At 43.3% G+C, this 14,474-nt stretch overlaps 1 pseudogene; it reads left to right on the top strand.

Moving 5' to 3' along the window:
- LOC123990715 overlaps positions 1 to 14,121 on the top strand; it is a 69,467-nt pseudogene extending 55,346 nt beyond the window's left edge.
- The last annotated feature ends 353 nt before the right edge of the window (positions 14,122 to 14,474 follow it).

A 14,474-nucleotide genomic window follows, 5' to 3' on the forward strand; every position in this document is an offset into this window, starting at 1 on the left:
TGGATGTTTCATGGCCCAGCCTGGTTGACTTAACACTGAACTAAATATTATTTTAACGTTTGGACCAGAAATAATGGCCTGTTTTGTTTCAGGCCAATTTTCTCGTGACTCCATTAGAGAATGGGGACCTCCTCCACTCCCTCTGCGGGGAAATGTGTGCATGTAAAGTTATTGTTTTGTTTTTGTTTGCTCGATTTTGCTGAGCAACCGGGCCCCAGGGCGTTTTATGTGCGTGGAACGAAAGTTTGGATCTTAAGAACTTGAGTTCCACATCGACTCCGAGTCCAGGCCTATTAAATTCTCTTCGGGGGATTGTGAATTCCCTCCACCTCCATATTCACATTAATCCATGGCCCCGCTGTCTGTATGGCTACATTTACACAATCACAGAGCTGTATGTCGAAATTCTGTTTGAGCTGTTTAATAGCACCAAAATCCCCATACATAGCATGCATATTAACTAGAGGCTGACCACATTGAATGTGCAAGTCTGCAAGGAGTTTAACAGTGTGTTCTTTAAGGAGCTTAATTCCCCAGTTTTAACATGTTGTCTTGCCATTTTATGATCTAATTTCCTGCAAAGATTTGATTTATGAGAATTAGAGTATATTTGGGTATGCCTTTGTGTACGCACACACAAGTTTGCATGTATGTGTGTGTTCACGGGCATTTGAGTGTGCACAGTGTGTCTCTTTGGCCACACTCTGACCTGACTTTGGCAATGACATTCTCTGTTGCAGAGCGCATGGAAACTGCCAACAAACAGCTAGCTGCTAAGGAGTGTGAGGGATCGGAAGACAACCGCAAGACCATCTCTCAGCTACTCACCCAGAGTGAGTACATCACTAACACAGCTACCAGGGAACACCAGGCCAGGCCTCTCCAACATTCTACATTCAGTCTGAACATACCTCTGTGTGGCCTCATCAGTAAGGACATAACCAGGCAAAGGGTCTGGGGTTCATGTACTGTAGAACACAACGTATCCACTAGAAATGTCATTCAAGTCACTGTTTTTGACGGTCCAATGAGGCCATTCTTATCTCAATATCAAATCATTTCTGGTCAACAATTAAGTACCTTCCTGTGATTGTGTTCAATTAAAATGGTCAAAAATAAACAAAAATAGCTTCTTAGCAAAGATACATTTAGCCAGGACTGTCTGTGAGTGGTTTGAGTGGGGAGGGGAAACCTTAAAACTATCTGTTATTGGCAGAGAGGTTTGGAACTCTCTTTCATATTGGTCTATTAACTCATTTACCACCAGGCAGGCCAAAACTCCATCCCACCAAAACAGGCAGAAATGTCACTGTCTTTTCAAACAGCTCTTAAACTTTAAGGGCATTATCATAAATGTCACAATATCACAGTATTCCCCACTCCTTTGCATTCAGAACAGCCTCAATTTGTCAGTGCATGGACCCTACAAGGTGTCGAAAGCGTTCCATAGAGATGCTGGCCCATGTTGACTCCAATGCTTCCCACAGTTGTGTCAAGTTGGCTGGATGTCCTTTGGGTGGTGGACCATTCTTGATACACACAGGAAACTGTTGAGCGTGAAAGACGCAGCAGCGTTGCAGTTCTTGACACAAATCGGTGCGCCTGACACCTACTACCATACCCTGTTTAAAGGCACTTATATATTTTGTCTTGCCTGTTCACCCTCTGAATGGCACACATACACAATCCATGTCTCAACTGTCTCCTCCCCTTCATCTACACTGATTGAAGTGGATTTAAGTGCCATCAATAAGGAATCATAGCTTTCACCTGGATAGTCTATGTCATTAAACATTTTTATACAATGTTTTGTGTACTCAGTGTATATACAACACAGAAAATCATGTTTTTGACTGCACTGGGCATTTAACAAAAATGACACACACAAAACACATTTGTTTATGATGTTTAGTTAATGAAAAGGAACCTTCGCACACTCAGTATCAATGTACAATTTTAAATGTATTAGGCTGAGCTTTCGGTCATCAGACCTTCATCAGAGCAAAAAGTAAGCTCATGACATAACTACTTTAGTAAATGAAAGGAATATCACTTCTTCAGAGGGCTAGTCCTCAGTGTGTTGTGTATGTGTCTCCCAGACAAAGAGACTGTGCGTGAGAAGGAGAAGCTGGAGATAGAGCTGAACGCCCTGCGCTCCACCACGGACGACCAGAGACGACACATTGAGATTAGAGACCAGGCTCTCAACAATGCCCAGGCCAAAGTAGTCAAACTAGAGGAGGAGGTGAGGATCTGACTTAGTCTATCAAGCTTTATGTATCATAATGTTCTCACTTGCTTCATGAATAGGTGATATCAGAAATGTCTTGGATACTTGAATTCATCCTGGCATCAGTTCAGTTGATTGAGCTTGAGGTAATCTCGGTTATCCAGAAGTCAAGTTCTCTCACCAAAGTTTGTCAATTCCTTTTTTCTTCTGGGGGGGATGTCAATAACAATTATGACGACCTTTGTGGAAAGGAAGGAAGTGAAGTCTCCTCCCTCGCAAACGGAAACTCTCGGCCAAACCCCTTCCGTTAATTTCACCCATGTTTATCATGGCCAAAAAGCAAATGTCTGTTTTCATGAATTTTACTATAGACCATTTTGACTTTGTGGCTGTGGAATCTAGTGGAAACCACTTATCATGCTCACATGACTTGAAAATCACCGTACCAGTTTAAGTACCACTTTCACCCAATCCTGATTCGTCCAGATAATCAACAACGAAAACCCCAAACCAGGAAATACTGCTGCTCGTAATCACATAATTCTGTGAGCCTTGACAGATCCTCGCCGTTTCATCTGTCCACGAGAATCTGTCCACGACAGATTAAGTTCGGGGATATATTTATGCCCCCTGATGGACAAGCATAGGCATGACTTTCTGTTGAGCGTAAAATAATCTAGCTCTCTTCCCTGTCTTCCTCTGGTTGTGTCACCATTGAGCTTGATAGCCTGATAATGTCAATATTGAACCACAATGTCATCCATCCTATCACCTGGTATTGATTACATTATTGGCTGAAGACAGGGTCTGGTATGCTTTCAGTTGTGATCCATGGGGTTGGTTTGCACTGGTTAAAAGGGTAAGATGGAAGACTGCAAAGTGGGTTTAAATTGACTCAAAACATCATTTCTTGTTAACGAAGCAACTGCTACTAGTCCTCAGATCCAAAACAGTGAAAACCACAAACAATCCCCCAAATAAAGATCCTTCCTCTTTGAAGTTTATTCCCTCAGAAGTCAGTGTTTCTGATAAGATCGGTATGTCCCACTACAGTGAGCAGATAGCTGTCCCTGATGACTAGAGGGTAAATCACCCCAGCCTTGCCCCTGGTCTAGCCTACTAGAGGCCAGAGAAATGCAAAAGGCCTCTGTGACCTTGTGTGGGCCTGGACAGAACTCCCCTGTGGAAAACTGGAGCTGCTCTGAGCATTGATGCCCCTGGCTGGTAGGTTCTGTTTGTTGGCTGGTAATGTGTCTGAAATAGCCTGGCCACAGCCCAGAGGGCCAGTTAGCCAGTGGGCTGAGTGGAGCAGGAAACGAACCGGTAGTGTCCTAAAAAGCACAGGGCTGCTCCACTTCTTCTGCCCGGCACCACCACAAACGCCTGCTTGTTTCCCCGAACAAAGGCTGTCGAGTTTGAGCTTTATATCTGCCATGAAAGTTCTGAACAGGGCCAGATTCTTTGCCTGCTCTCTCTCTCCTCTGTGTGGGAACATTGTATATGCTTCTCTATTTCTCCCTCTTTCTCTCTTTTCCTCTCTTTCTTTACAGAGAGACTCCCTGAGCTAAATCAGTCTATTGAGTGGAGCCACAGTTATATCTCCTGTTGCAGTTCAAAGGGGCTGCAGTGCAGAGGGACTTTGAGACATAGGCATCGGGTACACAATAGCTGCATTATCTTGGAGTGGGCTGTTGGGGTTGGTTACTGGGTGGGGTTGTTTGGACGAAAGGGGGCACCTGTTTCCCTGTCTCCTCCCTGGTCGTATTTCACTCATTGTCAAATACCTAATAGGACTGAATAGTTGACAGCAATTATATTGTGGCACAAAGAAGGTGAAAGTATTGCTTTCACCAACCCAGTCAGGTTTCTGGAATGAAATGCAAACTCCCTACTTCCTGTCTACTTCCTTTCTGTGCCCTGACCACATCCTGTCTGTGTGTTTTGTCTCCCTGGCTGAAGCTGAAGAAGAAGCAGGTGTATGTGGAGAAGGTGGAGCGCATGCAGCAGGCCCTGGCCCAGCTCCAGGCTGCCTGTGAGAAGAGAGAGCAGCTGGAGCACCGCTTACGCACGCGGCTGGAGAGGGAGCTGGAGTCACTGCGCATGCAGCAGGTGAGACACACATGGTGTGTTAAAGACACGGAAACAAAGCAGTGTCTCAGCTGCAGTCAGCGTTAGCGGGGCGCCCTGACCCAGAATTTCAGGCTCTTTCTCTCCCAAAATGTTCTCTTCCATAAATTCCATCGTGTCTTCCTGTGTGTCCAAGCGAAACACCACAGAATGTTTTCCTATCAGTTAAGCGAGGCCAGGTCATTCAGGCCAGGGGGATGCTGGGAATGTGGGGGAAATGTTGCAGCTGACAGAACAAGTTCTGTCTGCGGAGGGAGAGAAAGAGGAAGAGCAGCCATATGTATATTCCAGTCAAGCCTTTGGGAGAAGACAGACTGCCTGGTCAACAAAGATGACAGACAGACTTGGAGCCCTGCCTCTCTACCAGCCAGTGTTGCCATAGGCCAGTGGTTCCCAAACTTTTTATAGTCACGAACCCCTTCAAACGTTCAACCTCCAGCTGCGTACCCCCTCTAGCACCAGGGTCAACATACTCTCAAATGTTGTTTTTTGTCATCATTGTAAGCCTGCCACACACACACTATATGATACATGTATTTAACATAAGAATGAGGGTCAGTTTTTGTCACAACCCGGCAAAGTCTTATAGGACCAGGGCACAAATAATAATATAATAATAATCAATCATTTTGCTCTTTATTTAACCATCTTACATATAAAACCTTATTTGTTCATCAAAAATGGTGCATGACTCACCACAGATTAATGAGAAGTGTGTGCTTGAAAGGCTGGACATAACTCTGCAATGTTGGGTTGTATTGGAGAGAGTCTCAGTCTTAAATCATTTTTCACACCGTCTGTGCCTGTATTTAGTTTTCATGCTAGTGAGGGCTGAGAATACACTCTCACTCACATAGGTACGTGGTTGCAAAGGGCATCAGTGTCTTAACACAGACACTTAGACACATAAATCTGGCAGTGGCTTCTGATTAATCACTTTTCACTGAACTTGTTGAATCCAGTTGTTTGTGTCGTCCGTTTCGGGAAAGTACCTGCGTAATTGCGCACCTAACTCACTCAAGTGCTTCACTATATCACATTTGACATTGTCCGTAAGCTTGAGTTCATTTGCACACAAAACATCTTACAATGATGGACCTGTGTGTTGTCCTTGTTAATGCAGACAGAGAAGAGCTCCAACTTCTTAATCACAGCCTCAGTTTTGTCCCACACATTGATTATAGTTGTGGAAAGTCCCTGTAATCCTAGATTCAGATCATTCAGGCGACATCACCCAGACAGGCCAGTCCTGTGAGAAACTCGTCATCATACAAACGGTCAGACAAGTTAAAATTATGGTCAGTTAAAAAAACTTTAAGCTCGTCTCTCAATTTAAAAAAAAAAAAAAGTGTCAATACTTTGCCCCTTGATAACCTGCACACTTGTGTATGTTGTAAAAGCGTTTCTGCATAGTGCATAAAATATGAGAGTTCAGGGGCCTTGCTTTAATAAAGTTAACCATTTTTACTGTAGTGTCCAAAACATCTTTCAAGCTGTCAGGCATTCCTTTGGCAGCAAGAGCCTCTCAGTGGATACTGCAGTGTAAACAAGTGATGTCGGGAGCAACTGCTTGTACGTACGTTACCACTCCACTATGTCTCCCTGTCATGGCTTTTGCACCATCAGTACAGATACCAACACCTCTTGACCACCAAAGTCCATTTGATGTCACAAAGCTGTCCAGTACTTTAAAAAGATCCTCTCCTGTTGTCCTGGTTTCCAGTGGTTTGCAGAAGAGGATGTCTTTCTTAATTGACCCCCCCCCCCATAAACGTAACGGACATACACCAGGAGCTGTGCCAGGGCCGCCACATCTGTTGACTCATCCATGTGTAACGCATAGAATTCACTGGCTTGTATGCGAAGCAGTAATTGTTTCAAAACATCTCCTGCCTGTATTTGACATTGTTGTTATTTCGCTGAACACTAGATGGTTTAATTTTATTTTTGGCAGTGAAACAAGGCTACCCAGGTTAGAAAAAACATCACCAAAATGTATAGCCCTGTTGGAAAATCTAAATGGACTGTTTGAAAATGTGAATAACATTTTTATTTGGCGTACCCCGACTGCATTCCGCGTACCTCTGGGGCCATGGTTTAGACAGCATTTGTGTGTATTACAAATGCATAAGTGCCTGTGACTGCAAGTTGATGCCTCACTTGGATGGCAGTTGAGCTCTTGAATAGTTGAGGTTTACTGACAAACATACCTTCCACCCCCATTGTCTCCACTCCCCCCATCCAGAGACAAGGTGGCTCCCAGAGCAGCAGCAGTGGTCAGGAGTACAGTGCCACGGCCCTGATGGAGCACCTGAGGGAGAAAGAGGAGAGAATCCTGGCTCTGGAGGCAGACATGACCAAATGGGAGCAGAAATACCTGGAGGAGAGCGTTATGAGGCAGTTTGCCCTGGACGCCGCCGCCTCTGTCGCCACCCAGAGGGACACATTGTCGTCGGTGATAAGCCACTCCCCCAGCAGCAGCTATGAGCAGCAGCTGTCAGTGGAGGCTCGTATCCAGAAGGAGGAGGAGGAAATCCTCATGGCCAACCGCCGCTGTCTAGACATGGAAAGCAGGTAAATAGCTGTGTGTTTGATCTTTGGAATGACTGTGGAAGCGTTTCAATTTGATATAATATTAAATATATTCTGTACAGACCACTATACAGATACTATCCTTAACAGCCTAACACACCCACTTACCCTACCCCCATAACCTCAGTACAGCAAAGCAACCATGACCCCAGTCAAACCCAGACTATAACTCCTATTGTTCTTACTGATCATACAGAACACGATAGAAGTCTTTACGGTACATGTAATGCATTCTGCACATTACAGGATGTTGTACTTCCTTTTATTTGAATAACTGTACTCATGTCCCATCCCACAGGATCAAGAACCTGCACGCCCAGATCATAGAGAAGGATGCCATGATCAAGGTGCTCCATCAGCGTTCCAGGAAGGATCCCAACAAGGACCGGGACGCCCAGTCCATCATGCGTCCCTCCAAGTCCCTGATGTCCATCGCCAACACGGGGGGCTCGGGCCTGCTCTCCCACAGCCTTGGCCTCAGCAGCTCACCCATCACAGAGGAGCGCAAGGACAGCAGCTGGAAGGGCAGCCTGGGTGCAAATGCTATTGGTTTTCATGTTATGTTGTGTGATGTGCCACGTAACAAAGGCTTTTTAAGTTTTCCCTTCTTATATTTGAATTGAGTGGGGTAGATACTGGAACTGCAGACTTGAGGAGAGATTTCTAATTACACATCATTCCTTATATACAATATAGTGCACTACTTTTGACTAGACTCAGCCTAGGGCTCTTGTGAAAAGTACTGCACTATAAGTGGCATAGGTTGTCATTTCAGATGCATGGTAGAGGGACAACAGCTGTAAGTCTGGTTCAGAGGAAGAGGGCAGGGATAGTACAGGAAGTTGATTCACATGCCTCAGATGTGTTAGTCAGAACGTGATGATGGACAGACAAAGGGGTATGGAGGGTGTCAAGGACATGAATGGTCGTCAGCTGTGGGTATGGAATGTACAGTTCAGTAGTAATCATCAGGCTGAATAACAATCGGGTGGTCTTGAAGGAGGGTGGGAAGTTAAATATTATCCAATGGTGCAATGCTGCTGGCTCACTCAGATTTTATATTTTCAGTAGGGACTGAATGAATGCTGTTTAATTGTTGTGTGCATTCTGAATGTACTGTGTGTTACTATCTACTTCAACTTGCTTCCATGTGCATGAATAAAAAACTTGAGAGCTTGTCATGGGTAACCCAGCACCACCACATATCTAACAGGTTTCCTCTGTTCTCTCCCCTCAGGAATTCTGTTGGGTCCAGAGTACCGTACTGACTCTCTGAAGACAGAGTCCATCTCGTCATCTCCCTCTCCGGTCCTGCCCCTGACAGGGGGTCACTCTAAGACAGGCAGCAGGGACAGCTGCACTCAGACAGACAAGGGCCAGAGCCAGGGTCAGGAGGCTAGCAGCAAGCCCAGCACCCCAGCCATGCAAAGCATGACCCTGCCAAGCCGACTCTCTAGCCCCAGCCCTGTTTACATACCAGACCGCATCGCAGGTACAGTAGGACATGGCAGGCTGCCAGCTTTAGGGCTATGTTCTAGTATATTACATTCAATACGTTTTTAGTCAAAGCTCCACGTTAGTGTAGTTTGCTGTGGACACAAGTAGGGCCAGGGGTTTTTCCTGACCACAGGTCCTAATTATAGGCTTTAATTATAGCCTTTAACTAGGGTCCAGAGTCAGACCCAGATAATATTGAGTGTTTGCTGTCTGCAATTTGAGAAATATAAACGTTGAATTAGACCTGACTCACGAGGATGCAGCTGCAATGTGCAGTGCAAACACTGCAGAATGGCAAACAACACTTGTGATTGTCAGTGTGGCCCATCACTTCAGGCAATAGACTGACCTGAATCGTTTCTAGGAAAATGATCTAACCAAGAACAAATACACTTTTGTTTAAAATCTGTTTTGACGTGTTGCGAGACTAATTCAAGAAATAATCCAAGAACTACAAATTTGTTTCAACCATATAAAGAAGTGGAGTTATGAAACCAATACAGTAGCTGGAGGGGAAGTGGATAAGCAAGAGTGGGTCAGATGCTCTGGATGGGTAATTTGGGGTCAAACATCCTATCAAATATAGTGTGCTGGATATTATTTTCTCTAAGGCAAATCACCTATTCCCTTTAGAGTGCACTACTTATAGTGCCTTCAGAAAGTATTCACACTTCTAGTCTTTTTCCATATTTTGTTGTGTTAGTCTGAATATTACATTTGTTTAAAACAATTTCACTGGCCTACACACAATACCCAATAATGTAAAAGTTACAAATGAATAAAAAATGAAAAGCTGAAATGTCTTGAGACTAGAAGTATCCAACCCCTTTGTTATGAAAGCCCAACAGTAAATAAGTTAAGGAGTAAAAACATGCTCATAGTCCGCCCCATCCCGCATGCGGTATCAAAAACCTCATAGTCCGCCCCATCCCGCATGCGGTATCGTTACTACAGCCTCAAGCTCATTACCATAACGCAACGATATGCTCCACTGGCTTCCAGTTGAAGCTCGCATCCGCTACAAGACCATGGTGCTTGCCTACGGAGCTGTGAGGGGAACGGCACCTCAGTACCTCCAGGCTCTGATCAGGCCCTACACCCAAGCAAGGGCACTGCGTTCATCCACCTCTGGCCTGCTCGCCTCCCTACCACTGAGGAAGTACAGCTCCCGCTCAGCCCAGTCAAAACTGTTCGCTGCTCTGGCCCCCCAATGGTGGAACAAACTCCCTCACGACGCCAGGACAGCGGAGTCAATCACCACCTTCCGGAGACACCTGAAACAACACCTCTTTAAGGAATACCTAGGATAGGATAAGTAATCCCTCTCACCCCCCCCTTTAAGATTTAGATGCACTATTGTAAAGTGACTGTTCCACTGGATGTCATAAGGTGAATGCACCAATTTGTAAGTCGCTCTGGATAAGAGCGTCTGCTAAATGACTTAAATGTAAATGTAAATGCAACGTTAGCGATTTCTAAAAATCACAAATGAAATGAAATAAATATGCCTGCTCTCAAGATTATCCTTTTCTTAACAATCCTGTCGTCTCAGATTTTCAAAATATGCTTTAGAACCAGAGAAAATCAATAATTTGTGTAAGAGTGGTGATAGCTAGCTTAGCATTTAGCATTAGCATTTAGCACGCAACATATTCACAAAAACCGTTTTGTTACTATGCATTTGGCTACCGAAACTAACCGAAAATTCAGTCACCTACACGTCGAACTTTTTTCCAAATTAACTCCATAATATCGACTGAAACATGGAAAACGTTGTTTGAATCAATCCTCAAGGTGTTTTGTCATATATCTCTTCATTGAAATGCCGTTCCTGGAAGCCTGCATTCTTCTCTGATTCGGATGGAAAAATACTGGTAGCTGACTTTTGCGCACCAATTTCCATGCAGACACCGTGCGGGAGACTTGGCAATTGTAGTCTCTTATGGTCAATCTTCCAATGATATGCCTACAAATACGTCACAATGCTGCAGACACCTTGGGGAAACGATAGAAAGTGTCCGTTCATTCCTGTCGCATTCACAGCCATATAAGGCGATCATGGAAAACGTAGCTTCAGAAATCCTGTTAATTTCCTGGTCGCTCAAACATCTTGGTTTTGCCTGAAGGTTTTGTTATAAGGCACTCACAGTGAAAATCTTTGCAGTTCTGGAAACGTCAGAGTGTCTTCTTTCCAAAACTATCAATTCCAAGCATAGTCGAGCATCTTTTCGTGACAAAATATTGCGCTTAAAACGGGCACGTCTTTTTATCCAAAAATGAAATAATGCCCCTAGAGGACTAACAGGTTAAAACCTGTTGTGACTAGGGGGCAGTATTTTCATTTTTGGAGAAAAAAAACGTTCCCGTAGTAAACGGGATAATTTGTCAGGACAAGATGCTAGAATATGCATATAATTGACAGTTTAGGATAGAAAACACTCTAAAGTTTCCAAAACTGTGAGTGAAAACATCCGAAGCTCATCAAAGGTAAACAATTTAATTTGATTGCTTTTCTGATTTCTGTGACCAAGTTACCTGCTGCTAGCTGGACAAAATGCTATGCTAGGCTATTGATAAACTTACACAAATGCTTGTCTAGCTTTGGCTGTAAAGCATATTTTGAAAATCTGAGATGACAGGGTGATTAACAAAAGGCTAAGCTGTGTCTCAATATATTTCATTTGCGATTTTCATGAATAGGAACATTTTCTAGGAATATTTATGTCCGTTGCGTTATGCTAATTAGTGTCAGGCGATGATTACGCTCCCGCATGCGGGATGGGGAGTCACTATTAACAAGTCACACTGTTTAACAGGATTTTTTATGATTATCTCATCTCTGTACCCTGCACATACAATTATCTGTAAGGCCCCTCAGTTGAGCAGTGAATTTCAAACACAGAATCAACCACAAAGACAAGGGAGGTTTTCCAATGCCTCGTGAAGAAGGGCACCTATTGGTAGAAGTAGGCATTGAATATCCCCTTGAACACGGTGAAGTTATTAATTACACTTTGAATGGTCTATCTATACACCCAGTCACTACAAAGATATAGGTGTCTTTCTTAACTCAGTTGCCTGAGAAGAAGGAAACCGCTCAGGGATTTCTCCATGAGGACAATGGTGACTTTAAATCAGTGACAGAGTTTAATGGCCATGATAGGACAAAACATAGGGTGGATCAACAACATTGTAGTTACTCCACAATACTAAGCTAAATGACAGTAAAAAGAAGGAAGCCTATACAGAATACAAATATTCCAAATGTGCATCCTGTTTGCTACAAGGCACTAAAGTAATACTCCAACAAATGTGTCAAAACAATTTTTTTGTCCTGAATCCAAAGTGTTGTGTTTGGAGCTAATCCAATACAACACATTGCCGAGAACAACTCTCCATATTTTCAAGCATAATGGTGGCTACATCATGTTATGGGTATGCTTGTAATCAATAAGAACTGGGAAGTTTTTCAGGAAAAAAAATGAACCGAATGGAGCTAAGCACAGGCAAAATCCTCAAGGAAAACCTGTTTGTCTGCTTTCCACCAAAAAACTGTAAGATTAATTCACCTTTCAGCAGGACAATAACCTAAAACACAAGGCCAAATCTACACAACGGAGTTGCTTACAAGAAGCCAGTGAATGTTCCTGAATGGCTGAGTTACAGTTTTGACTTAAATCTGCTTGAAAATCTATGGCAAGACCTGAAAGTGGTTGTCTAGCACTGATCAACAACCAATTTGACAGAGCTTGAAGAATTTTGAAAAGAGGAATGGCCAAATGTTGCAAAACCCAGGTGTGGAAAGCTCTTAGAGACTTACCTAGAAAGACTCACAGCTGTAATTGCTGCCCGAGGTGCTTCTACAAAGTATTACATTTGTGTAAATTATATATTTCTGTATTTAATTTTCAATAAATTTGCTGCAATTTCTAAAAACATGTTTTTCATTTGTCATTATGGGGTATTGTGTGTAGGGGATGGGTGAGGTGAAAAAATCTATTTAATCCATTTTGAATTCAGGCTGTAACACAACAAAATGTTGAATAAGTCAAGGGGTATGAATATTTTCTGAGGGCACTGTATGTGGCTCTGGTCAAGAGTAGTGATCTATATGGGGATTGGGGACTATGATGTCTTTGTTTTGGGGGTAGACATTCCCTTTGATCAGTTGACTAACCTTCTCCCTATTTGTCTGTAGATGTGCCTGTGTTCCATAGCAGTACCCTGGAAAGGCGCGCCCCTGTGCAGTCCCACCCCCAGCCCCCATCAGCCTCCCAACAGGAGTTGGACAACGACATGGTGGAGGTCCTCATCTGAAACTCAACCCCTGACCTCTGAACCGTGGCCTCTATAGGTCACAGGACAGGACAGGACGGGAGGACAAGTGTGTTTGTGCACTATCGACACATTCACACACACAAACACCTTCATACACACACTTTCAAAATAGGTGAAGGATTACTTTTTTTTCATGAAAAAAAATATATGTTTGGTGTTTAAATAGATGTCTGGTGTTTAACTAGGGTGTGTTAAAATGCACTATTTTTCTAGATGTGTTTTTAAAGAACAATACCGTGTTTTAATTAATACCATGTACAGTTTGAGTCAGGAGGTTTTAGTGTCATCAGAATGATCAATTAACTCTCTTGTACAGTGTTGCTGGAGGCTATTGGTTAACTAGCCCACTTGGACCAAATTTCTTGGCTACCATTCATTGCATTTATTGCACTACTTATTTTTCTGAGTGTGTTTCAAAACGTTGTTTTTTAACATTTAGTCTGACTTAGGTATTCTTATTTATGTGTGGTAGTACATTATTCACCAATGTTAGATGTGGCACTTGGGTAATCAAAGATATATTGTAAACTACAAAACATTATTTTAACCTGTAAATACTGTATTTAGATACTGTGTGTATGGCATGTGTATCATTTAACTGAACCGAATGGAATAGGTTTTTAGAAGCCATTCGGTTACATGGCACAGCCAGCCAAGGACCACAATGCACTGTTTAAAGTATTGGGGGCCCAGCCTCACATGTCACAGTGGAGAACATAGGGGGGCGAGAATCACACCTTTCTACTGTGGTCCAATGTGCTGCATGTGTGACCCCACTGGATGGGTTCAGTCTCTTTGAAGTACAGTGGAAGAGGTTTGGTGTTCACCAATGTGCCTATGCTTCAGTTATAAGGTTCTCCACCATACCTGTTAAGTGTAATTCATTCCAGTCTGGCTGGGTTTGGTTAGATTCTTCCGCCCAAACTTGCTTCAAATTATTTTAGGCCTAAAATAGTCCGTTGGGATTTTAACTTCTAGTTTATGCAACGAACAGACATTCTGGTAATTACCTGTCCTTCTAATTTACAAGCTTGATTGGCATTGTTTATATACGATGCATTTCAAAGTATTCAGACCCCTTGACTTTAAAAAAAAGTACGTTACAGCCTTATTCTAAAATGGATTAAATTGTTTTTTTCCCCCTCACCAATTTACACAATCCTGCATAATGAGAAAAAAAACCTGTAAAAACAGTTTTTTCGAGATTTTCGCAAAAAAAATCAATTATATTACATTTACATAAGTATTCAGACCATTTACTCAGTACTTTGTTGAAGCACTTTGCCAGCGATTACAGCCTCGAGTTGTCTTGGGTATGCGCTACAAGCTTGGCACACCTATATTTGAGGAGTTTCACCCATTCTTCACTGCAGATCCTCTCAAGCTCTGTCAGATTGGATGGGGAGCGTCGCTGCACAGCTATTTTCAGGTCTCTCTGATCGGGTTCAAGTCCGGGCTCTGGCTGGGCCACTCAAGGACATTCAGAGACTTGTCCCGAAGCCACTCCTGCATTGTCTTGGCTGTGTGCTTAGGGTCGTTGTTCTGTTGAAAGGTAAACCTTCTCCCCAGTCTTAGGTCCTGAGAGCTCTGGAGCAGGTTTTCATTAAGGATCTCTCTGTACTTTGAGCCGTTCATCTTTCCCTCGATCCTGACTAGTCTCACAGTCCCTGCCGCTGAAAAACTTCCCCAC

This window comes from Oncorhynchus gorbuscha, linkage group LG02 (genome assembly GCF_021184085.1).
Source record: "Oncorhynchus gorbuscha isolate QuinsamMale2020 ecotype Even-year linkage group LG02, OgorEven_v1.0, whole genome shotgun sequence".
In the NCBI taxonomy this organism is placed as follows: domain Eukaryota; kingdom Metazoa; phylum Chordata; class Actinopteri; order Salmoniformes; family Salmonidae; genus Oncorhynchus; species Oncorhynchus gorbuscha.